Source organism: Lissotriton helveticus, chromosome 5_1, assembly GCF_964261635.1.
Source record: "Lissotriton helveticus chromosome 5_1, aLisHel1.1, whole genome shotgun sequence".
Classification (NCBI taxonomy): Eukaryota; Metazoa; Chordata; class Amphibia; order Caudata; family Salamandridae; genus Lissotriton; species Lissotriton helveticus.
Window position 1 is genome coordinate 52744511 of NC_136065.1, and position 26182 is coordinate 52770692.

Genomic DNA, 26182 nt, shown 5'->3' on the forward strand with positions numbered 1-26182 from the left:
CTGCCAGAAGGTTTCAAATATCGTTTGGATTTAAAACCACCCACTGCTGAGTTCTTTGCCTCCAGCAATCTTCAGAGAGCAACACACGTGTCAAGATAACTCTGGTGATCAATGTTCTTTCTGGCGAGAGAGCAGAGATTAGTCTAGTGAAATGTTCATTCATCCTGAAGCAGCACAGAGGGTTAATGTGCCTGCTGTAAGCACCATTCCACGAAGATCACACACGTGCATTTTATGTACTTAGTTCAGTGAGTCGCTGCTTCTGTCACAGAGGTGCTTGTATTACTTACAGTTTATAAGTTTCAATCGTATTATAACACAGCGAGCTATCGACTCTCACCAGAGAAGTGCAGGCAAACTGCACGGTATTACGCTGCAGAGGAGGGGCACGGCTGGAGTCAATTGTGTGTTGTAATGTGGCACATATGATAGTGGCACTACAATATTTTTCACTTGTTAACTCTGTCTGGACATTGTTTGCACCGCAATAGAACCAATTAAGCTCCCAAATATGGCAATAACTAACTCCCCCTCCACCCCCCCGGCTGCCTCTGTGCTGTGACTGCCCCCCCCTCTGTGCTGTGACTGCCCCCCTCTGTGCTATGACTGCCCCCCCTCTGTGCTGTGCTGTGACTGCCCCCCCTCTGTGCTGTGACTGCCCCCCCTCTGTGCTGTGACTGCCCCCCTCTGAGCTGTGACTGCCCCCCTCTGTGCTGTGACTGCCCCCCCCTCTGTGCTGTGCTGTGACTGCCCCCCCTCTGAGCTGTGACTGCCCCCCTCTGAGCTGTGACTGCCCTCTCTGAGCTGTGACTGCCCCCCTCTGTGCTGTGACTGCCCCCCCTCTGTGCTGTGACTGCCCCCCTCTGAGCTGTGACTGCCCCCCCCTCTGAGCTGTGACTGCCCCCCCTCTGTGCTGTGACTGCCCCCCCCTCTGTGCTGTGACTGCCCCCCCTCTGTGCTGTGACTGCCCCCCCTCTGAGCTGTGACTGCCCCCCTCTGAGCTGTGACTGCCCCCCTCTGAGCTGTGACTGCCCCCCCTCTGTGCTGTGACCCCCCTCTGAGCTGTGACTGCCCCCCCTCTGTGCTGTGACTGCCCCCCCTCTGTGCTGTGACTGCCCCCCTCTCTGAGCTGTGACTGACCCCCCCTCTGTGCTGTGACCCCCCCTCTGTGCTGTGACTGCCCCCCCCTCTGTGCTGGTCATGCCCCCCCCTGTGCGGTGACTGCCCCCCCTCTGTGCTGTGACTGCCCCCCCTCTGAGCTGTGACTGCCCCCCTCTGTGCTGTGACTGCCCCCCCGCTGTGCTGTGACTGCCCCCTCTGTGCTGTGACTGCCCCCCCTCTGTGCTGTGACTGCCCCCCCTCTGTGCTGTGACTGCCCCCCCTCTGAGCTGTGACTGCCCCCCTCTGTGCTGTGACTGCCCCCCCTCTGAGCTGTGACTGCCCCCCTCTGTGCTGTGACTGCCCCCCCTCTGAGCTGTGACTGCCCCCCTCTGAGCTGTGACTGCCCCCCTCTGAGCTGTGACTGCCCCCCTCTGTGCTGTGACTGCCCCCCCTCTGTGCTGTGACTGCCCCCCCTCTGAGCTGTGACTGCCCCCCCTCTGAGCTGTGACTGCCCCCCCTCTGAGCTGTGACTGCCCCCTCTGAGCTGTGACTGCCCCCCTCTGTGCTGTGACTGCCCCCCCCTCTGAGCTGTGACTGCCCCCCCTCTGTGCTGTGACTGCCCCCCCTCTGAGCTGTGACTGCCCCCCCTCTGTGCTGTGACCCCCCCTCTGTGCTGTGACTGCCCCCCCGCTGTGCTGTGACTGCCCCCCCTCTGAGCTGTGACTGCCCCCCCTCTGTGCTGTGACCCCCTCTGTGCTGTGACTGCCCCTCCCTCTGTGCTGTGACTGCCCCCCCTCTGAGCTGTGACTGCCCCCCCTCTGTGCTGTGACCCCCCCTCTGTGCTGTGACTGCCCCTCCCTCTGTGCTGTGACTGCCCCCCTCTGTGCTGTGACTGCCCCCCCTCTGTGCTGTGACTGCCCCCCTCTGTGCTGTTCATGCCCCCCCTCTGTGCTGTGACTGCCCCTCCCTCTGTGCTGTGACCCCCCCTCTGTGCTGTGACTGCCCCCCCTCTGAGCTGTGACTGCCCCCCCTCTGTGCTGTGACCCCCCCTCTGTGCTGTGACTGCCCCTCCCTCTGTGCTGTGACTGCCCCCCTCTGTGCTGTGACTGCCCCCCCTCTGTGCTGTGACTGCCCCCCCCCCCCTCTGTGCTGTGACCGCCCCCCCCTCTGTGCTGTGCCTGGCATCGCCTCTCGTGCCAGGGCTGAGTGTCGCCCCGTCTGCCAGCCCCGGCTCTCTGACGCTGCCCCTGCAGTCCTTGGCCTCTGGCCCGTCGAGGGCTCTGCTGAGACACGTCCCGGCGCCATCAATGCTCTGATTATTGTGTTTTGGGCTCCGCGTCGTGGGTGGGGGGGGGGGAGGGGGGCTCTGTGACTTCCCTCAGCTGCTGCTTAAGAAAGAAGTTCAGAATGTGCTGGGGGGGGGGGCAGCTGCCTGTGGCCACATTCCAGCAATGCATTCTGGGAGCATCTGCACACACACACTTGTGCCCCTGTGCACCCAGTTGCCAGGGCCCAGTTGCCACCAAGGAAAGCTCGCAGTGTCCTTTGTGACAGAGGGGGGTGGGGGGGAGGGGGCTCCTGAGGGGAGGGGCGGGGAGGGGGGCTCCTGGGGGCGGGGCCTGCACTGTGTGCACAGAGCGCGTGGCTGGGACTTGGATTTCAAACATTTATCTGTTCTTTGTCTGAGGGACAGGCCGAGCCCTGCACACGGTGTGTGTCTATGGTGTGTGTTTGTGAGGGACAGGCCGAGCCCTGCACACGCTGTGTGTCTGTGGTGTGTGTCTGTGAGGGACAGGCCGAGCCCTGCACACGCTGTGTGTCTATGGTGTGTGTCTGTGAGGGACAGGCCGAGCCCTGCACACACTGTGTGTCTATAGTGTGTGTCTGGGAGGGACAGGCCGAGCCCTGCACACACTGTGTGTCTATGGTGTGTGTCTTGGAGGGACAGGCCGAGCCCTGCACACACTGTGTGTCTATGGTGTGTGTCTGTGAGGGACAGGCCGTGCCCTGCACACGCTGTGTGTCTATGGTGTGTGTCCGTGAGGGACAGGCCGTGCCCTGCACACGCTGTGTGTCTATGGTGTGTGTCCGTGAGGGACAGGCCGTGCCCTGCACACGCTGTGTGTCTATGGTGTGTGTCCGTGAGGGACAGGCCGAGCCCTGCACACGCTGTGTGTCTATGGTGTGTGTCTGTGAGGGACAGGCCGTGCCCTGCACACGCTGTGTGTCTATGGTGTGTGTCCGTGAGGGACAGGCCGTGCCCTGCACACGCTGTGTGTCTATGGTGTGTGTCCGTGAGGGACAGGCCGTGCCCTGCACACGCTGTGTGTCTATGGTGTGTGTCCGTGAGGGACAGGCCGTGCCCTGCACACGCTGTGTGTCTATGGTGTGTGTCCGTGAGGGACAGGCCGAGCCCTGCACACACTGCGTGTCCATGGTGTGTGTCTGCGAGGGACAGGCCGAGTCCTGCACACGCTGTGTGTCTACGGTGTGTGTCTGTGAGGGACAGGCCGAGCCCTGCACACACTGTGTGTCTATGGTGTGTGTCTGTGAGGGACAGGCCGAGCCCTGCACACGCTGTGTGTCTATGGTGTGTCTGGGAGGGACAGGCCGAGCCCTGCACACGCTGTGTGTCTATGGTGTGTGTCTGTGAGGGATAGGCAGAGCCCTGCACACGCTGTGTGTCTATGGTGTGTGTCTGTGAGGGACAGGCCGAGCCCTGCACACGCTGTGTGTCTATGGTGTGTGTCTGAGGGACAGGCCGAGCCCTGCACACGCTGTGTGTCTATGGTGTGTGTCTGTGAGGGACAGGCCGAGCCCTGCACACGCTGTGTGCCTATGGTGTGTGTCTGAGGGACAGGCCGAGCCCTGCACACGCTGTGTGTCTGTGGTGTGTGTCTGCGAGGGACAGGCCGAGCCCTGCACACGCTGTGTGTCTATGGTGTGTGTCTGAGGGACAGGCCGAGCCCTGCACACACTGTGTGTCTATGGTGTGTGTCTGTGAGGGACAGGCCGAGCCCTGCACACGCTGTGTGTCTATGGTGTGTCTGGGAGGGACAGGCCGAGCCCTGCACACGCTGTGTGTCTATGGTGTGTGTCTGTGAGGGATAGGCAGAGCCCTGCACACGCTGTGTGTCTATGGTGTGTGTCTGTGAGGGACAGGCCGAGCCCTGCACACGCTGTGTGTCTATGTTGTGTGTCTGAGGGACAGGCCGAGCCCTGCACACGCTGTGTGTCTATGGTGTGTGTCTGTGAGGGACAGGCCGAGCCCTGCACACGCTGTGTGTCTATGGTGTGTGTCTGAGGGACAGGCCGAGCCCTGCACACGCTGTGTGTCTGTGGTGTGTGTCTGCGAGGGACAGGCCGAGCCCTGCACACGCTGTGTGTCTATGGTGTGTGTCTGAGGGACAGGCCGAGCCCTGCACACACTGTGTGTGTCTGTGAGGGACAGGCCGAGCCCTGCACACACTGTGTGTCTATGGTGTGTGTCTGTGAGGGACAGGCCGAGCCCTGCACACGCTGTGTGTCTATGGTGTGTGTCTGAGGGACAGGCCGAGCCCTGCACACACTGTGTGTCTATGGTGTGTCTCTATGGTGTGTGTCTGTGAGGGATAGGCAGAGCCCTGCACACGCTGTGTGTCTATGGTGTGTGTCTGTGAGGGACAGGCCGAGCCCTGCACACGCTGTGTGTCTATGGTGTGTGTCTGAGGGACAGGCCGAGCCCTGCACACACTGTGTGTCTATGGTGTGTCTCTATGGTGTGTGTCTGAGGGACAGGCCGAGCCCTGCACAAGCTGTGTGTCTATGGTGTGTCTCTGTGAGGGACAGGCCGAGCCCTGCACACACTGTGTGTCTATGGTGTGTGTCTGTGAGGGACAGGCCGAGCCCTGCACACGCTGTGTGTCTATGGTGTGTCTCTGTGAGGGACAGGCCGAGCCCTGCACACACTGTGTGTCTATGGTGTGTGTCTGAGGGACAGGCCGAGCCCAGCACACACTGTGTGTCTATGGTGTGTCTGGGAGGGACAGGCCGAGCCCTGCACACGCTGTGTGTCTATGGTGTGTCTCTGTGAGGGACAGGCTGAGCCCTGCACACGCTGTGTGTCTATGGTGTGTCTCTGTGAGGGACAGGCCGAGCCCTGCACACACTGTGTGTCTATGGTGTGTGTCTGTGAGGGACAGGCCGAGCCCTGCACACGCTGTGTGTCTGTGGTGTGTGTCTGTGAGGGACAGGCCGAGCCCTGCACACGCTGTGTGTCTATGGTGTGTCTCTGTGAGGGACAGGCCGAGCCCTGAACACACTGTGTGTCTATGGTGTGTCTGGGAGTGACAGGCCGAGCCCTGCACACGCTGTGTGTCTATGGTGTGTCTCTGTGAGGGACAGGCCGAGCCCTGCACACGCTGTGTGTCTATGGTGTGTGTCTGTGAGGGACAGGCTGAGCTCTGCACACACTGTGTGTCTATGGTGTGTGTCTTTGAGGGACAGGCCGAGCCCTGCACACGCTGTGTGTCTATGGTGTGTCTCTGGGAGGCACAGGCCGAGCCCTGCACACGCTGTGTGTCTATGGTGTGTGTCTGTGAGGGACAGGCCGAGCCCTGCACACGCTGTGTGTCTATGGTGTGTGTCTGTGAGGGACAGGCCGAGCCCTGCACACGCTGTGTGACTATGGTGTGTGTCTGTGAGGGACAGGCCGAGCCCTGCACACGCTGTGTGTCTATGGTGTGTGTCCGTGAGGGACAGGCCGAGCACTGCACACGCTGTGTGTCTATGGTGTGTGTCTGTGAGGGACAGGCCGAGCCCTGCACACACTCTGTGTCTATGGTGTGTGTCTGGGAGGGACAGGCCGAGCCCTGCACACGCTGTGTGTCTATGGTGTGTGTCCGTGAGGGACAGGCCGAGCCCTGCACACGCTGTGTGTCTATGGTGTGTGTCCGTGAGGGACAGGCCGAGCACTGCACACGCTCTGTGTCTATGGTGTGTGTCTGTGAGGGACAGGCCGAGCCCTGCACACACTCTGTGTCTATGGTGTGTGTCTGGGAGGGACAGGCCGAGCCCTGCACACGCTGTGTGTCTATGGTGTGTCTGGGAGGGACAGGCCGAGCCCTGCACACGCTGTGTGTCTATGGTGTGTCTCTGTGAGGGACAGGCCGAGCCCTGCACACACTGTGTGTCTATGGTGTGTGTCTGAGGGACAGGCCGAGCCCAGCACACACTGTGTGTCTATGGTGTGTGTCTGTGAGGGACAGGCCGAGCCCAGCACACGCTGTGTGTCTATGGTGTGTGTCTGCGAGGGACAGGCCGAGCCCTGCACACGCTGTGTGTCTATGGTGTGTGTCTGGGAGGGACAGGCCGAGCCCTGCACACGCTGTGTGTCTGTGGTGTGTTTTTAGGAGGGACAGGCCGAGCCCTGCACACACTGTGTGTCTATGGTGTGTGTCTGAGGGACAGGCCGAGCCCTGCACATGCTGTGTGTCTATGGTGTGTGTCTGGGAGGGACAGGCCGAGCCCTGCACACGCTGTGTGTCTATGGTGTGTGTCTGAGGGACAGGCCGAGCCCTGCACATGCTGTGTTTCTATGGTGTGTGTCTGGGAGGGACAGGCCGAGCCCTGCACACGCTGTGTGTCTATGGTGTGTCTCTGTGAGGGACAGGCCGAGCCCTGCACACACTGTGTGTCTATGGTGTGTCTCTGTGAGGGACAGGCCGAGCCCTGCACACACTGTGTGTCTTTGGTGTGTGTCTGTGAGGGACAGACCGAGCCCTGCACACACTGTGTGTGTCTGTGAGGGACAGGCCGAGCCCTGCACACACTGTGTGTCTATGGTGTGTGTCTGTGAGGGACAGACCGAGCCCTGCACACACTGTGTGTGTCTGTGAGGGACATGCTGAGCCCTGCACACACTGTGTGTCTATGGTGTGTGTCTGTGAGGGACAGGCCGAGCCCTGCACATGCTGTGTGTCTGTGGTGTGTGTCTGTGAGGGACAGGCTGAGCCCTGCACACACTGTGTGTCTATGGTGTGTCTCTGTGAGGGACAGGCCGAGCCCTGCACACACTGTGTGTCTATGGTGTGTGTCTGTGAGGGACAGGCCGAGCCCTGCACACGCTGTGTGTCTATGGTCTGTGTCTGTGATGGACAGGCCGAGCCCTGCACACGCTGTGTGTCTATGGTGTGTGTCTGGGAGGGACAGGCAGAGCCCTGCACACACTGTGTGTCTACGGTGTGTGTCTGTGAGGGACAGGCCGAGCCCTGCACACGCTGTGTGTCTATGGTGTGGGTCTGTGAGGGACAGGCCGAGCCCTGCACACACTGTGTGTCTATGGTGTGTGTCTGTGAGGGACAGGCCGAGCCCTGCACACGCTGTGTGTCTATGGTGTGTGTCTGTGAGGGACAGGCCAAGCCCTGCAAACACTGTGTGTCTATGGTGAGTGCCTGAGGGACAGGCCGAGCCCTGCACACACTGTGTGTCTATGGTGTGTGTCTGGGAGGGACAGGCCGAGCCCTGCACACACTGTGTGTCTATGGTGTGTGTCTGAGGGACAGGCCGAGCCCTGCACACACTGTGTGTCTATGGTGTGTGTCTGTGAGGGGCAGGCCGAGCCCTGCACACGCCGTGTGTCTATGGTCTCTGTCTGTGATGGACAGGCCGAGCCCTGCACACGCTGTGTGTCTATGGTGTGTGTCTGGGAGGGACAGGCCGAGCCCTGCACACGCGGTGTGTCTATGGTGTGTGTCTGGGAGGGACAGGCCGAGCCCTACACACGCTGTGTGTCTATGGTGTGTGTCTGAGAGGGACAGGCCGAGCCCTGCACACACTGTGTGTCTATGGTGTGTGTCTGTGAGGGACAGGCCGAGCCCTGCACATGCTGTGTGTCTATGGTGTGTGTCTGGGAGGGACAGGCCGAGCCCTGCACACACTGTGTGTCTATGGTGTGTTTCTGTGAGGGACAGGCCGAGCCCTGCACACGCTGTGTGTCTATGGTGTGTGTCTGCGAGGGACAGGCCGAGCCCTGCACACGCTGTGTGTCTATGGTGTGTGTCTGCGAGGGACAGGCCGAGCCCTGCACACGCTGTGTGTCTATGGTGTGTGTGTCTATGGTGTGTGTCTGTGAGGGACAGACCGAGCCCTGCACATGCTGTGTGTCTATGGTGTGTGTCTGGGAGGGACAGGCTGAGCCCTGCACACACTGTGTGTCTATGGTGTGTGTCTGTGAGGGACAGGCCGAGCCCTGCACACGCTGTGTGACTGTGAGGGACAGGCCGAGCCCTGCACACGCTGTGTGTCTATGGTGTGTGTCTGGGAGGGACAGGCTGAGCCCTGCACACGCTGTGTGTCTATGGTGTGTGTCTGTGAGGGACAGGCTGAGCCCTGCACACACTGTGTGTCTATGGTGTGTGTCTGTGAGGGACAGGCCGAGCCCTGCACACGCTGTGTGTCTATGGTGTGTGTCTGTGAGGGACAGGCCGAGCCCTGCACACACTGCGTGTCTATGGTGTGTGTCTGCGAGGGACAGGCCGGGTCCTGCACAGGCTGTGTGTCTATGGTGTGTGTCTGGGAGGGACAGGCAGAGCCCTGCACACGCTGTGTGTCTATGGTGTGTGTCTGTGAGGGACAGGCCGAGTCCTGCACACACTGTGTGTCTATGGTGTGTGTCTGGGAGGGACAGGCCGAGCCCTGCACACGCTGTGTGTCTATGGTGTGTGTCTGGGAGGGACAGGCCGAGCCCTGCACACACTGCGTGTCCATGGTGTGTGTCTGCGAGGGACAGGCCGAGTCCTGCACAGGCTGTGTGTCTATGGTGTGTGTCTGGGAGGGACAGGCCGAGCCCTGCACACACTGTGTGTCTATGGTGTGTGTCTGTGAGGGACAGGCCAAGCCCTGCACACGCTGTGTGTCTATGGTGTGTGTCTGCGAGGGACAGGCCGAGCCCTGCACACGCTGTGTGTCTATGGTGTGTGTCTGCGAGGGACAGGCCGAGCCCTGCACACGCTGTGTGTCTATGGTGTGTGTCTGCGAGGGACAGGCCTAGCCCTGCACACGCTGTGTGTCTATGGTGTGTGTGTCTATGGTGTGTGTCTGTGAGGGACAGGCCGAGCCCTGCACACGCTGTGTGTCTATGGTGTGTGTCTGTGAGGGACAGGCCGAGCCCTGCACATGCTGTGTGTCTATGGTGTGTGTCTGGGAGGGACAGACCGAGCCCTGCACACGCTGTGTGTCTATGGTGTGTGTCTGTGAGGGACAGGCTGAGACCTGGACACGCTGTGTGTCTATGGTGTGTGTCTGTGAGGGACAGGCTGAGCCCTGCACACACTGTGTGTCTATGGTGTGTGTTTGTGAGGGACAGGCCGAGCCCTGCACACGCTGTGTGTCTATGGTGTGTGTCTGTGAGGGACAGGCCGAGCCCTGCACACACTGCGTGTCTATGGTGTGTGTCTGCGAGGGACAGGCCGAGTCCTGCACAGGCTGTGTGTCTATGGTGTGTGTCTGGGAGGGACAGGCAGAGCCCTGCACACGCTGTGTGTCTATGGTGTGTGTCTGTGAGGGACAGGCCGAGTCCTGCACACACTGTGTGTCTATGGTGTGTGTCTGGGAGGGACAGGCCGAGCCCTGCACACGCTGTGTGTCTATGGTGTGTATCTGGGAGGGACAGGCCGAGCCCTGCACACACTGCGTGTCCATGGTGTGTGTCTGCTAGGGACAGGCCGAGTCCTGCACAGGCTGTGTGTCTATGGTGTGTGTCTGGGAGGGACAGGCCGAGCCCTGCACACACTGTGTGTCTATGGTGTGTGTCTGTGAGGGACAGGCCAAGCCCTGCACACGCTGTGTGTCTATGGTGTGTGTCTGCGAGGGACAGGCCGAGCCCTGCACACGCTGTGTGTCTATGGTGTGTGTCTGCGAGGGACAGGCCGAGCCCTGCACACGCTGTGTGTCTATGGTGTGTGTCTGCGAGGGACAGGCCGAGCCCTGCACACGCTGTGTGTCTATGGTGTGTGTGTCTATGGGGTGTGTCTGTGAGGGACAGGCCGAGCCCTGCACACGCTGTGTGTCTATGGTGTGTGTCTGTGAGGGACAGGCCGAGCCCTGCACATGCTGTGTGTCTATGGTGTGTGTCTGGGAGGGACAGACCGAGCCCTGCACACGCTGTGTGTCTATGGTGTGTGTCTGTGAGGGACAGGCCGAGCCCTGCACACGCGGTGTGTCTATGGTGTGTGTCTGTGAGGGACAGGCCGAGCCCTGCACACACTGCGTGTCTATGGTGTGTGTCTGCGAGGGACAGGCCGAGTCCTGCACACGCTGTGTGACTGTGAGGGACAGGCCGAGCCCTGCACACCCTGTGTGTCTATGGTGTGTGTCTGGGAGGGACAGGCTGAGCCCTGCACACGCTGTGTGTCTATGGTGTGTGTCTGTGAGGGACAGGCTGAGCCCTGCACACACTGTGTGTCTATGGTGTGTGTCTGTGAGGGACAGGCCGAGCCCTGCACACGCTGTGTGTCTATGGTGTGTGTCTGTGAGGGACAGGCCGAGCCCTGCACACACTGCGTGTCTATGGTGTGTGTCTGCGAGGGACAGGCCGAGTCCTGCACAGGCTGTGTGTCTATGGTGTGTGTCTGTGAGGGACAGGCCGAGCCCTGCACACGCTGTGTGTCTATGGTGTGTGTCTGTGAGGGACAGGCCGAGTCCTGCACACACTGTGTGTCTATGGTGTGTGTCTGGGAGGGACAGGCCGAGCCCTGCACACGCTGTGTGTCTATGGTGTGTGTCTGGGAGGGACAAGCCGAGCCCTGCACACACTGCGTGTCCATGGTGTGTGTCTGCGAGGGACAGGCCGAGTCCTGCACAGGCTGTGTGTCTATGGTGTGTGTCTGGGAGGGACAGGCCGAGCCCTGCACACGCTGTGTGTCTATGGTGTGTGTCTGGGAGGGACAGGCCGAGCCCTGCACACACTGCGTGTCCATGGTGTGTGTCTGCGAGGGACAGGCCGAGTCCTGCACAGGCTGTGTGTCTATGGTGTGTGTCTGGGAGGGACAGGCCGAGCCCTGCACACACTGTGTGTCTATGGTGTGTGTCTGTGAGGGACAGGCCAAGCCCTGCACACGCTGTGTGTCTATGGTGTGTGTCTGCGAGGGACAGGCCGAGCCCTGCACACGCTGTGTGTCTATGGTGTGTGTCTGCGAGGGACAGGCCGAGCCCTGCACACGCTGTGTGTCTATGGTGTGTGTCTGCGAGGGACAGGCCTAGCCCTGCACACGCTGTGTGTCTATGGTGTGTGTGTCTATGGTGTGTGTCTGTGAGGGACAGGCCGAGCCCTGCACACGCTGTGTGTCTATGGTGTGTGTCTGTGAGGGACAGGCCGAGCCCTGCACATGCTGTGTGTCTATGGTGTGTTTGGGAGGGACAGACCGAGCCCTGCACACGCTGTGTGTCTATGGTGTGCGTCTGTGAGGGACAGGCCGAGCCCTGCACACGCTGTGTGTCTATGGTGTGTGTCTGTGAGGGACAGGCCGAGCCCTGCACACACTGCGTGTCTATGGTGTGTGTCTGCGAGGGACAGGCCGAGTCCTGCACACGCTGTGTGATTGTGAGGGACAGGCAGAGCCCTGCACACGCTGTGTGTCTATGGTGTGTGTCTGGGAGGGACAGGCTGAGCCCTGCACATGCTGTGTGTCTATGATGTGTGTCTGTGAGGGACAGGCTGAGCCCTGCACACACTGTGTGTCTATGGTGTGTGTCTGTGAGGGACAGGCCGAGCCCTGCACACGCTGTGTGTCTATGGTGTGTGTCTGTGAGGGACAGGCCGAGCCCTGCACACACTGCGTGTCTATGGTGTGTGTCTGCGAGGGACAGGCCGAGTCCTGCACAGGCTGTGTGTCTATGGTGTGTGTCTGGGAGGGACAGGCCGAGCCCTGCACACGCTGTGTGTCTATGGTGTGTGTCTGGGAGGGACAGGCCGAGCCCTGCACACACTGCGTGTCCATGGTGTGTGTCTGCGAGGGACAGGCCGAGTCCTGCACAGGCTGTGTGTCTATGGTGTGTGTCTGGGAGGGACAGGCCGAGCCCTGCACACACTGTGTGTCTATGGTGTGTGTCTGTGAGGGACAGGCCAAGCCCTGCACACGCTGTGTGTCTATGGTGTGTGTCTGCGAGGGACAGGCCGAGCCCTGCACACGCTGTGTGTCTATGGTGTGTGTCTGCGAGGGACAGGCCGAGCCCTGCACACGCTGTGTGTCTATGGTGTGTGTCTGCGAGGGACAGGCCTAGCCCTGCACACGCTGTGTGTCTATGGTGTGTGTGTCTATGGTGTGTGTCTGTGAGGGACAGGCCGAGCCCTGCACACGCTGTGTGTCAATGGTGTGTGTCTGTGAGGGACAGGCCGAGCCCTGCACATGCTGTGTGTCTATGGTGTGTGTCTGGGAGGGACAGACCGAGCCCTGCACACGCTGTGTGTCTATGGTGTGTGTCTGTGAGGGACAGGCTGAGACCTGGACACGCTGTGTGTCTATGGTGTGTGTCTGTGAGGGACAGGCTGAGCCCTGCACACACTGTGTGTCTATGGTGTGTGTCTGTGAGGGACAGGCCTAGCCCTGCACACGCTGTGTGTCTATGGTGTGTGTGTCTATGGTGTGTGTCTGTGAGGGACAGGCCGAGCCCTGCACACGCTGTGTGTCAATGGTGTGTGTCTGTGAGGGACAGGCCGAGCCCTGCACATGCTGTGTGTCTATGGTGTGTGTCTGGGAGGGACAGACCGAGCCCTGCACACGCTGTGTGTCTATGGTGTGTGTCTGTGAGGGACAGGCTGAGACCTGGACACGCTGTGTGTCTATGGTGTGTGTCTGTGAGGGACAGGCTGAGCCCTGCACACACTGTGTGTCTATGGTGTGTGTCTGTGAGGGACAGGCCGAGCCCTGCACACGCTGTGTGTCTATGGTGTGTGTCTGTGAGGGACAGGCCGAGCCCTGCACACACTGCGTGTCTATGGTGTGTGTCTGCGAGGGACAGGCCGAGTCCTGCACAGGCTGTGTGTCTATGGTGTGTGTCTGGGAGGGACAGGCAGAGCCCTGCACACGCTGTGTGTCTATGGTGTGTGTCTGTGAGGGACAGGCCGAGTCCTGCACACACTGTGTGTCTATGGTGTGTGTCTGGGAGGGACAGGCCGAGCCCTGCACACGCTGTGTGTCTATGGTGTGTGTCTGGGAGGGACAGGCCGAGCCCTGCACACACTGCGTGTCCATGGTGTGTGTCTGCTAGGGACAGGCCGAGTCCTGCACAGGCTGTGTGTCTATGGTGTGTGTCTGGGAGGGACAGGCCGAGCCCTGCACACACTGTGTGTCTATGGTGTGTGTCTGTGAGGGACAGGCCAAGCCCTGCACACGCTGTGTGTCTATGGTGTGTGTCTGCGAGGGACAGGCCGAGCCCTGCACACGCTGTGTGTCTATGGTGTGTGTCTGCGAGGGACAGGCCGAGCCCTGCACACGCTGTGTGTCTATGGTGTGTGTCTGCGAGGGACAGGCCGAGCCCTGCACACGCTGTGTGTCTATGGTGTGTGTGTCTATGGGGTGTGTCTGTGAGGGACAGGCCGAGCCCTGCACACGCTGTGTGTCTATGGTGTGTGTCTGTGAGGGACAGGCCGAGCCCTGCACATGCTGTGTGTCTATGGTGTGTGTCTGGGAGGGACAGACCGAGCCCTGCACACGCTGTGTGTCTATGGTGTGTGTCTGTGAGGGACAGGCCGAGCCCTGCACACGCGGTGTGTCTATGGTGTGTGTCTGTGAGGGACAGGCCGAGCCCTGCACACACTGCGTGTCTATGGTGTGTGTCTGCGAGGGACAGGCCGAGTCCTGCACACGCTGTGTGACTGTGAGGGACAGGCCGAGCCCTGCACACGCTGTGTGTCTATGGTGTGTGTCTGGGAGGGACAGGCTGAGCCCTGAACATGCTGTCTGTCTATGGTGTGTGTCTGTGAGGGACAGGCTGAGCCCTGCACACACTGTGTGTCTATGGTGTGTGTCTGTGAGGGACAGGCCGAGCCCTGCACACGCTGTGTGTCTATGGTGTGTGTCTGTGAGGGACAGGCCGAGCCCTGCACACACTGCGTGTCTATGGTGTGTGTCTGCGAGGGACAGGCCGAGTCCTGCACAGGCTGTGTGTCTATGGTGTGTGTCTGGGAGGGACAGGCAGAGCCCTGCACACGCTGTGTGTCTATGGTGTGTGTCTGTGAGGGACAGGCCGAGTCCTGCACACACTGTGTGTCTATGGTGTGTGTCTGGGAGGGACAGGCCGAGCCCTGCACACGCTGTGTGTCTATGGTGTGTGTCTGGGAGGGACAAGCCGAGCCCTGCACACACTGCGTGTCCATGGTGTGTGTCTGCGAGGGACAGGCCGAGTCCTGCACAGGCTGTGTGTCTATGGTGTGTGTCTGGGAGGGACAGGCCGAGCCCTGCACACGCTGTGTGTCTATGGTGTGTGTCTGGGAGGGACAGGCCGAGCCCTGCACACGCTGTGTGTCTATGGTGTGTCTATGGTGTGTGTCTGGGAGGGACAGGCCGAGACCTGCACACGCTGTGTGTCTATGGTGTGTGTCTGTGAGGGACAGGCTGAGACCTGGACACGCTGTGTGTCTATGGTGTGTGTCTGGGAGAGACAGGCCGAGCCCTGCACACACTGTGTGTCTATGGTGTGTGTCTGTGAGGGACAAGCCGAGCCCTGCACACGCTGTGTGTCTATGGTGTGTGTCTATGGTGTGTGTCCGTGAGGGACAGGCCGAGCCCTGCACACACTGTGTCTATGGTGTGTGTCTGTGAGGGACAGGCTGAGCCCTGCACACGCTGTGTGTCTATGGTGTGTGTCTGTGGTGTGTGTCTGTGAGGGACAGGCCGTGCCCTGCACACGCTGTGTGTCTATGGTGTGTGTCCGTGAGGGACAGGCCGAGCCCTGCACACACTGTGTGTCTATGGTGTGTGTCTGTGGTGTGTGTCTGTGGGGGACAGGCCGAGCCCTGCACAAGCTGTGTGTCTATGGTGTGTCTCTGTGAGGGACAGGCCGAGCCCTGCACACGCTGAGTGTCTATGGTGTGTGTCTGGGAGGGACAGGCCGAGCCCTGCACACGCTGTGTGTCTATGGTGTGTGTCTGTGAGGAACAGGCCGAGCCCAGCACACACTGTGTGTCTATGGTGTGTCTGGGAGGGACAAGCTGGCCGAGCCCTTCACACACTGTGTGTCTATGGTGTGTCTGGGAGGGACAAGCTGGCCGAGCCCTGCACACACTGTGTGTCTATGGTGTGTGTCTTGGAGGGACAGGCCGAGCCCTGCACACACTGTGTGTCTATAGTGTGTGTCTGTAAAGGGACAGGCCGAGCGCTGCACACGCTGTGTGTCTATGGTGTGTGTCTGTGAGGGACAGGCCGTGCCCTGCACACGCTGTGTGTCTATGGTGTGTGTCCGTGAGGGACAGGCCGTGCCCTGCACACGCTGTGTGGCTATGGTGTGTGTCTGTGAGGGACAGGCCGAGCCCTGCAAACACTGTGTGTCTATGGTGTGTGCCTGAGGGACAGGCCGAGCCCTGCACACACTGTGTGTCTATGGTGTGTGCCTGAGGGACAGGCCGAGCCCTGCACACACTGTGTGTCTATGGTGTGTGTCTGCGAGGGACAGGCCGAGCCCTGCACACACTGTGTGTCTATGGTGTGTGTCTGAGGGACAGGCCGAGCCCTGCACACACTGTGTGTCTATGGTGTGTGTCTGTGGTGTGTGTCTGTGGGGGACAGGCCGAGCCCTGCACAAGCTGTGTGTCTATGGTGTGTCTCTGTGAGGGACAGGCCGAGCCCTGCACATGCTGTGTGTCTATGGTGTATGTCTGGGAGGGACAGGCCGAGCCCTGCACACGCTGTGTGTCTATGGTGTGTGTCTGTGAGGAACAGGCCAAGCCCTGCACACACTGTGTGTCTATGATGTGTGTCTGTGAGGGACAGGCCGTGCCCTGCACACGCTGTGTGTCTATGGTGTGTGTCCGTGAGGGACAGGCCGTGCCCTGCACAGCACACGCTGTGTGTCTATGGTGTGTGTCCGTGAGGGACAGGCCGTGCCCTGCACAGCACACGCTGTGTGTCTATGGTGTGTGTCCGTGAGGGACAGGCCGTGCCCTGCACACGCTGAATGTCTATGGTGTGTGTCTGGAAGGGACAGGCCGAGCCCTGCACACGCTGTGTGTCTATGGTGTGTCTGTGAGGGACAGGCCGAGCCCTGCACACACTGTGTGTCTATAGTGTGTGACTGTGAGGGACAGGCCGAGCCCTGCACACGCTGTGTGTCTATGGTGTGTGTCTGGGAGGGATAGGCAGAGCCCTGCACACGCTGTGTGTCTATGGTGTGTGTCCGTGAGGGACAGGCCATGCCCTGCACACGCTGTGTGTCTATGGTGTGTGTCTGTGAGGGACAGGCCGAGCCCTGCACACACTGTGTGTCTATGGTGTGTGTCTGCGAGGGACAGGCCGAGCCCTGCACACACTGTGTATCTATGGTGTGTGTCTGAGGGACAGGCCGAGCCCTGCACACACTGTGTGTCTATGGTGTGTCTCTGTGGTGTGTGTCTGTGGGGGACAGGCCGAGCCCTGCACAAGCTGTGTGTCTATGGTGTGTCTCTGTGAGGGACAGGCCGAGCCCTGCACACGCTGTGTGTCTATGGTGTGTGTCTGGGAGGGACAGGCCGAGCCCTGCACACTCTGTGTGTCTATGGTGTGTGTCTGTGAGGAACAGGCCGAGCCCTGCACACACTGTGTGTCTATGGTGTGTGTCTGTGAGGGACAAGCTGGCCGAGCCCTTCACACACTGTGTGTCTATGGTGTGTCTGGGAGGGACAAGCTGGCCGAGCCCTTCACACACTGTACGTCTATGGTGTGTGTCTGGAAGGGACAGGCCGAGTCCTGCACACGCTGTGTGTCTATGGTGTGTCTGTGAGGGACAGGCGAGCCCTGCACACGCTGTGTGTCTATGGTGTGTGTCTGGCAGGGACAGGCCGAGCCCAGCACACGCTGTGTTTCTATGGTGTGTGTCTGTGATGGAAAGGCCGAGCCCTGCACACGCTGTGTGTCTATGGTGTGTGTCTGGGAGGGACAGGTCGAGCCCTGCACACGCTGTGTGTCTATGGTGTGTGTCTTTGAGGGACAGGCCGAGCCCTGCACACTCTGTGTCTATGGTGTGTGTCTGTGAGGGACAGGCCGAGCCCTGCACACGCTGTGTGGCTATGGTGTGTGTCTGTGAGGGACAGGCCGAGCCCTGCACACGCTGAGTGTCTATGGTGTGTGTCTGGGAGGGACAGGCCGAGCCCTGCACACGCTGTGTGTCTATGGTGTGTGTCTGTGAGGAACAGGCCGAGCCCAGCACACACTGTGTGTCTATGGTGTGTCTGGCAGGGACAAGCTGGCCGAGCCCTTCACACACTGTGTGTCTATGGTGTGTCTGGGAGGGACAAGCTGGCCAAGCCCTGCACACACTGTGTGTCTATGGTGTGTGTCTTGGAGGGACAGGCCGAGCCCTGCACACACTGTGTGTCTATAGTGTGTGTCTGTAAAGGGACAGGCCGAGCGCTGCACACGCTGTGTGTCTATGGTGTGTGTCTGTGAGGGAATAGGCCGTGCCCTGCACACGCTGTGTGTCTATGGTGTGTGTCCGTGAGGGACAGGCCGTGCCCTGCACACGCTGTGTGGCTATGGTGTGTGTCTGTGAGGGACAGGCCGAGCCCTGCAAACACTGTGTGTCTATGGTGTGTGCCTGAGGGACAGGCCGAGCCCTGCACACACTGTGTGTCTATGGTGTGTGCCTGAGGGACAGGCCGAGCCCTGCACACACTGTGTGTCTATGGTGTGTGTCTGCGAGGGACAGGCCGAGCCCTGCACACACTGTGTGTCTATGGTGTGTGTCTGAGGGACAGGCCGAGCCCTGCACACACTGTGTGTCTATGGTGTGTGTCTGTGGTGTGTGTCTGTGGGGGACAGGCCGAGCCCTGCACTCGCTGTGTGTCTATGGTGTGTGTCTGGGAGGGACAGGCCGAGCCCTGCACACGCTGTGTGTCTATGGTGTGTGTCTGTGAGGAACAGGCCAAGCCCTGCACACACTGTGTGTCTATGATGTGTGTCTGTGAGGGACAAGCTGGCCGAGCCCTTCACACACTGTGTGTCTATGGTGTGTGTCTGGAAGGGACAGGCCGAGCCCTGCACACGCCTTGTGTCTATGGTGTGTCTGTGAGGGACAGGCCGAGCCCTGCACACACTGTGTGTCTATAGTGTGTGACTGTGAGGGACAGGCCGAGCCCTGCACACGCTGTGTGTCTATGGTGTGTGTCTGGGAGGGACAGGCCGAGCACTGCACACGCTGTGTGTCTATGGTGTGTGTCTGTGAGGGACAGGCCGAGCCCTGCACACACTGTGTGTCTATGGTGTGTGTCTGCGAGGGACAGGCCGAGCCCTGCACACACTGTGTATCTATGGTGTGTGTCTGAGGGACAGGCCGAGCCCTGCACACACTGTGTGTCTATGGTGTGTCTCTGTGGTGTGTGTCTGTGGGGGACAGGCCGAGCCCTGCACAAGCTGTGTGTCTATGGTGTGTCTCTGTGAGGGACAGGCCGAGCCCTGCACACGCTGTGTGTCTATGGTGTGTGTCTGGGAGGGACAGGCCGAGCCCTGCACACGCTGTGTGTCTATGGTGTGTGTCTGTGAGGAACAGGCCGAGCCCTGCACACACTGTGTGTCTATGGTGTGTGTCTGTGAGGGACAAGCTGGCCGAGCCCTTCACACACTGTGTGTCTATGGTGTGTCTGGGAGGGACAAGCTGGCCGAGCCCTTCACACACTGTACGTCTATGGTGTGTGTCTGGAAGGGACAGGCCGAGTCCTGCACACGCTGTGTGTCTATGGTGTGTCTGTGAGGGACAGGAGAGCCCTGCACACGCTGTGTGTCTATGGTGTGTGTCTGGCAGGGACAGGCCGAGCCCAGCACACGCTGTGTTTCTATGGTGTGTGTCTGTGATGGAAAGGCCGAGCCCTGCACACGCTGTGTGTCTATGGTGTGTGTCTGGGAGGGACAGATCGAGCCCTGCACACGCTGTGTGTCTATGGTGTGTGTCTTTGAGGGACAGGCCGAGCCCTGCACACTCTGTGTCTATGGTGTGTTTCTGTGAGGGACAGGCCGAGCCCTGCACACGCTGTGTGGCTATGGTGTGTGTCTGTGAGGGACAGGCCGAGCCCTGCACACACTGTGTGTCTATGGTGTGTGTCTGTGAGGGATAGGCAGAGCCCTGCACATGCTGTGTGTCTATGGTGTGTGTCTGGGAGGGACAGGCCGAGCCCTGCACACACTGTGTGTCTATGGTGTGTGTCTGTGAGGGTCAGGCCGAGCCCTGCACACGCTGTGTGTCTATGGTGTGTGTCTGGGAGGGACAGGCCGAGCCCTGCACACGCTGTGTGTCTATGGTGTGTGTCTGTGATGGACAGGCCGAGCCCTGCACACGCTGTGTGTCTATGGTGTGTGTCTGGGAGGGACAGGTCGAGCCCTGCACACGGTGTGTGTCTATGGTGTGTGTCTGTGAGGGACAGGCCGAGCCCTGCACACGCTGTGTGTCTATAGTGTGTGTCTGTGAGGGACAGGCTGAGCCCTGCACACGCTGTGTCTATGGTGTGTGTCTGAGGGACAGGCCGAACCCAGCACACGCTGTGTGGCTATGGTGTGTGTCTGTGAGGGACAGGCCGAGCCCTGCACACGCTGTGTGTCTATGGTGTGTGTCTGTGAGGGATAGGCAGAGCCCTGCACACGCTGTGTGTCTATGGTGTGTGTCTGTGAGGGTCAGGCCGAGCCCTGCACACGCTGTGTGTCTATGGTGTGTGTCTGGGAGGGACAGGCCGAGCCCTGCACACGCTGTGAGTCTATGGTGTGTGTCTGTGAGGGACAGGCCGAGCCCTGCACACACTGTGTGTCTATGGTGTGTGTCTGTGAGGGACAGGCCGAGCCCTGCACACGCGGTGTGTCTATGGTGTGTGTCTGTAATGGACAGGCCGAGCCCTGCACACGCTGTGTGTCTATGGTGTGTGTCTGTGAGGAACAGGCCGAGCCCTGCACTCGCTGTGTGTCTATGGTGTGTGTCTGGGAGGGACAGGACGAGCCCTCCACACGCTGTGTGTCTATGGTGTGTCTCTGTGAGGGACAGGCCGAGCCCTGCACACACTGTGTGTCTATGGTGTGTGTCTGTGAGGGACAGGCCGAGCCCTGCACACGCTGTGTGTCTATGGTGTGTGTCTGTGAGGGACAGGTCGAGCCCTGCACACGCTGTGTGTCTATGGTGTGCGTCTGTGAGGGACAGGTCGAGCCCTGCACACGCTGTGGGTCTATGGTGTGTGTCTGTGAGGGACAGGCCGAGCCCTGCACACACTGTGTGTCTATGGTGTGTGTCTGTGAGGGATAGGCAGAGCCCTGCACACGCTGTGTGTCTATGGTGTGTGTCTGTGAGGGTCAGGCCGAGCCCTGCACACGCTCTGTGTCTATGGTGTGTGTCTGTGAGGGACAGGCCGAGCCCTGCACACACTGTGTGTCTATGGTGTGTGTCTGGGAGGGACAGGCCGAGCCCTGCACACACTGTGTGTCTATGGTGTGTGTCTGTGAGGGACACTGCACCGAACCCAGGGCCCCAGCACGAACACTGAGGGACTCTGCTCTGAACCAAGGGCCCCAGCACGAACACTGAGGGACACTGCACCGAACCAAGGGCCACAACACGAACACAGAGGGACACTGCATCAAACCAAGGGCCCCAGCACGAACACTGAGGGACACTGCACCAAACCAAGGGCCACAACACGAACACAGAGGGACACTGCATCAAACCAAGGGCCCCAGCACGAACACTGAGGGACACTGCACCGAACCAAGGGCCACAGCACGAACACTGAGGGACACTGCACCGAACCAAGGGCCACAACACGAACACAGAGGGACACTGCATCAAACCAAGGGCCCCAGCACGAACACTGAGGGACATTGCACCGAACCAAGGGCCACAGCACGAGCACTGAGGGACACTGCACCGAACCAAGGGCCACAACACGAACACAGAGGGACACTGCATCAAACCAAGGGCCCCAGCACGAACACTGAGGGACACTGCACCGAACCAAGAGCCCCAGCACGAACACTGAGGGACACTGCACCGAACCAAGGGCCCCAGCACGAACACTGAGGGACACTGCACCAAACCAAGGGCCACAACACGAACACAGAGGGACACTGCATCAAACCAAGGGCCCCAGCACGAACACTGAGGGACACTGCACCGAACCAAGGGCCCCAGCACGAACACTGAGGGACACTGCACCGAACCAAGGGCCCCAGCACGAACACTGAGGGACACTGCACCAAACCAAGGGCCACAACACGAACACAGAGGGACACTGCACCGAACCAAGGGCCCCAGCACGAACACTGAGGGACACGGCATCAAACCAAGGGCCACAACACGAACACAGAGGGACACTGCATCAAACCAAGGGCCCCAGCACGAACACTGAGGGACTCTGCACTGAACCAAGGGACCCAGCACGAACACTGAGGGACTCTGCACCAAACCATTGGCCCCAGCACGAACACTGAGGGACACTGCACCGAACCAAGGGCCCCAGCACGAACACTGAGGGACACTGCACCAAACCAAGGGCCACAACACGAACACAGAGGGACACTGCACCGAACCAAGGGCCCCAGCACGAACACTGAGGGACACGGCATCAAACCAAGGGCCACAACACGAACACAGAGGGACACTGCATCAAACCAAGGGCCCCAGCACGAACACTGAGGGACTCTGCACTGAACCAAGGGACCCAGCACGAACACTGAGGGACTCTGCACCGAACCATTGGCCCCAGCACGAACACTGAGGGACACTGCACCGAACCAAGGGCCCCAGCACGAACACTGAGGGACACTGCACCAAACCAAGGGCCATAACACGAACACAGAGGGACACTGCACCGAACCAAGGGCCCCAGCACGAACACTGAGGGACACGGCATCAAATCAAGGGCCACAACACGAACACAGAGGGACACTGCATCAAACCAAGGGCCCCAGCACGAACACTGAGGGACTCTGCACTGAACCAAGGGACCCAGCACGAACACTGAGGGACTCTGCACCGAACCATTGGCCCCAGCACGAACACTGAGGGACACTGCACCGAACCAAGGGCCCCAGCACGAACACTGAGGGACACTGCACCAAACCAAGGGCCACAACACGAACACAGAGGGACACTGCACCGAACCAAGGGCCCCAGCACGAACACTCACGCCTTTTTCAGCCCCCCCCCCTTCCCTTCCCACGCCCCGCCCTGAGTTCCTGCAGGTGGTTTCCCTCTGGGGGTGTTTTGATTGGCACCGCTGTGCCCCCCCCCCCCCTGCTGACGCACCGTGTGCTCTGAGGCAGTGGTGCCAGGCTCCTGCCCGGCAGGATGTGGGAGTCAGGGCCCCCCCCCCGCCCCTGCTTGCCCTTTCCTCTGAGCCCCTGACGCGGTGCCATGGGGGCCCTGAGTCACGGGGGGGGTCGGAGGGTTGGCATCCGTAGTATCATCAATAGATCTGATGGGGGGGGTGTAACTGATGGTGCCACGAGCTGGAATCCGGGAGGTTGGGGGCCCGGAGGGGGCCGGGTCAGGTGGGTTCAGGGTCCCAGGCCCCCCTCCCGGTGACGCGTCTGAACCCCTGAGTCACTGAGGGGGGGGTTGTGCATGCCAAAGCCCCCCCCCCCCACACACACCTCCCTCAAAAGACAGGAGGCCGCATTTCCAGCTCTTGAGTCAAGTCTCAGTGACGCATTCTATTTATCAGGTGATGCCATGTGGGGGCCAACCCCCCCCCCCCCCCCCCCCGTGCTCAACCCCCGGGCCGTAGGGAGACTCAACGGGGCCTCCTTCGGCGCCCCCTCCTGGTTACACTAAATGACGACAAGCTGCCACCACCCGGGGAGCGCTCCAGCGGCGAGAGGCGATCTGTCTAGAAAGTAGACCTTGGTCCCCAGGGCCGTGGATGGAACCGAGAGGAGGCCTCTCTGCCACGGAGAGGGGGCACCCGGCATACCACGGAGAGGGGGCACCCGGCATACCACAGAGAGGGGGCACCCGGCATACCACGGAGAGGGGGCACCCGGCATACCACGGAGAGGGGGCACCCGGCATACCACGGAGAGGGGGCACCCGGCATACCACAGAGAGGGGGCACCTGGGCATACCACAGAGAGGGGGCACCCGGGCATACCACGGAGAGGGGGCACCCGGCATACCACGGAGAGGGGGCACCCGGCATACCACAGAGAGGGGGCACCCGGGCATACCACAGAGAGGGGGCACCCGGCATACCACGGAGAGGGGGCACCCGGCATACCACAGAGAGGGGGCACCCGGCATACCACGGAGAGGGGGCACCCGGGCATACCACGGAGAGGGGGCACCCGGGCATACCACAGAGAGGGGGGGGGGCACCCGGGCATACCACAGAGAGGGGGGGCACCCGGGCATACCACAGAGAGGGAGCACCCGGGCATACCACAGAGAGGAGGGGGGGGCACCCGGACATACCACGGAGAGAAAATGTATGAATAGGTCCTGTGGGGAGTGGGCATCCTCCTGACCCCTCCCTGGGAGGCTCCTGCCATCCAGGAGAAGATGGAAGAATCTGAAACGGCGGCGTCCCCATCAGCTGGTCCACCTTAGGGGTGGTGCTGGCTGAGTGTGGGACACCCCCCTGAATCTTACGAGTGTCCGTCCTGTCTTGCTGCCAGAGAGTGGGGTCAGGACAGTGGCTGGGCTCTTCCACTACCCGGAGAGGCCGGGGGCTGTGAAGGGCTGTGCAGGGCTGTAAAGGGCTGTAAAGGGCTGTGCAGGGCTGTGCAGGGCTGTGAAGGGCTGTGCAGGGCTGTGCAGGGCTGTGAAGGGCTGTGAAGGGCTGTGCAGGGCTGTGAAGGGCTGTGAAGGGCTGTGAAGGGCTGTGCAGGGCTGTGAAGGGCTGTAAAGGGCTGTGCAGGGCTGTGCAGGGCTGTGCAGGGCTGTAAAGGGCTGTGAAGGGCTGTGCAGGGCTGTGCAGGGCTGTGAAGGGCTGTGAAGGGCTGTGAAGGGCTGTGCAGGGCTGTGAAGGGCTGTAAAGGGCTGTAAAGGGCTGTGCAGGGCTGTGAAGGGCTGTGCAGGGCTGTGAAGGGCTGTGAAGGGCTGTGCAGGGCTGTGAAGGGCTGTAAAGGGCTGTAAAGGGCTGTGAAGGGCTGTGCAGGGCTGTGAATGGCTGTGACGGGCTGTGAAGGGCTGTGCAGGGCTGTGCAGGGCTGTGAAGGGCTGTGCAGGGCTGTGAAGGGCTGTGCAGGGCTGTGAATGGCTGTGAATGGCTGTGAAGGGCTGTGAAGGGCTGTGCAGGGCTGTGCAGGGCTGTGAAGGGCTGTGAAGGGCTGTGAAGGGCTGTGCAGGGCTGTGAAGGGCTGTGAAGGGCTGTGAATGGCTGTGACGGGCTGTAAAGGGCTGTGAAGGGCTGTGACGCTTCCGCCCTGGGATGCTGATCCTGCTCTGGTCGGCGGTGTGGACTCCTCCGCCCAGAGCCGGCTTCGCTCCCGGCCTCCGAGAGCGATGGCTCTCACCTCAGGAGGTCAGAAACATGTCTGTGGCAGCAGAACGATGAAGACCAGTCCGTCAATCCACTAGTAGTCCGTACGTCTAAGGTGCCTCTGGGTGCATTTATTAATACATTGAACACTGGCGTCACTGTGGGTTTATTAAGACGAGGTGTTTGGTACCAAACATCCCTGGGTACAGTGAAGCCATCGTAGCTGGGAGCTCGTAATCACGAGTGTCCGGCCCATGGGCTCGTCACGGCTCCCTGTGCAGTTGTGATATCTAAGAATCGTCATAGATATCACAATGACACGTCCACTCTCGCAGATATGCCCACTCGGGTATAGTGCGCCCTGCCTGCAAGGCCTGCGGAAGGGGTGGCTTATCTCTGTCTCATGCAGCGTGTGTGGCCGTGGCGCACAGGCCTGCGTGCCATGTCGACTCTTCAGTTTTCTCCGCACCAAGACACGCACCCTGCAGTGCGCACGGTCTTGGTGAGGGGCCCCGAGGGTGGCACAATTTCCTCTGCAGCCCCAGTGGACTCTCTTCAGTCCCAATGCCCGAGGTACCAGCGGTGCCACTTACTAGGGTTCCATGTTTAAATATCGATAACAAAAATATAGATGTAAAAATATTGATTACAAAAATATCGACTCCCTATACCTAAACAGGTAAGTACAATAATATCGACTCAAAAATAAAGATGTAAAAAATATCGACTTTAAAAAATAACATAACTTAAATTAAATAATTAAATATTAATATTATTGACAAAATAAATTAAATTACATTTATATTTTAACTAATTATAACAAATAAACTTAATTTAATAAATATAAACACAAAAAATGTGTACATATACATATATTTACGCAAATAAATTTTATTAAAACTAAAGACTTTTCTTTAAACTAAAGACTGACAACATAAGAAATGACCTCATCATGGATGTAAGTCGATATCCCAACCACACCAGAATGGCAGACACTCAACCTAAAAACAAGGCATCCTGGCAGTACTTCGATACCTATTCGGAAGAAGCTATACACAAACTGCTCTGCACCTTGAAGCCCTCTAATCACCACACAGACCCTCTACCTGCTAATGCTGTAAAAGACTTTATCCCCTTGCTCCTCCCTCTCTGGACCAAGATCATCAACAGCTCTTTGCAACAAGGACACATTCCAGACTCCCTTAAGGTGGGGCAAGTCACGCCTATACTCAAGAAACCTACAGCTGATCCGTCTGACCTAAACAACTATCGGCCCATCACCAATATCCCCACCCTGGCCAAACTGCTGGAGAAATGTGTCCAACTCCAACTAACAAAACACATTGATCAATTTGACCTCCTCAACCCTCATCAATCAGGCTTCAGAGCGAAACATAGCACGGAAACAGCTATGACACACATAATTGATGACGCCCTCCAAATTCTGGATCGCAATGAGTCCTG

General features: G+C 59.9%; 1 protein-coding gene across 1 annotated transcript in view; it reads left to right on the forward strand.

Moving 5' to 3' along the window:
* The window catches only part of DDR1 (discoidin domain receptor tyrosine kinase 1), a 296382-nt gene that overhangs the window by 116553 nt on the left and 153647 nt on the right, over nucleotides 1-26182 (forward strand). The gene's annotated exons all lie outside the window — the stretch shown is intronic.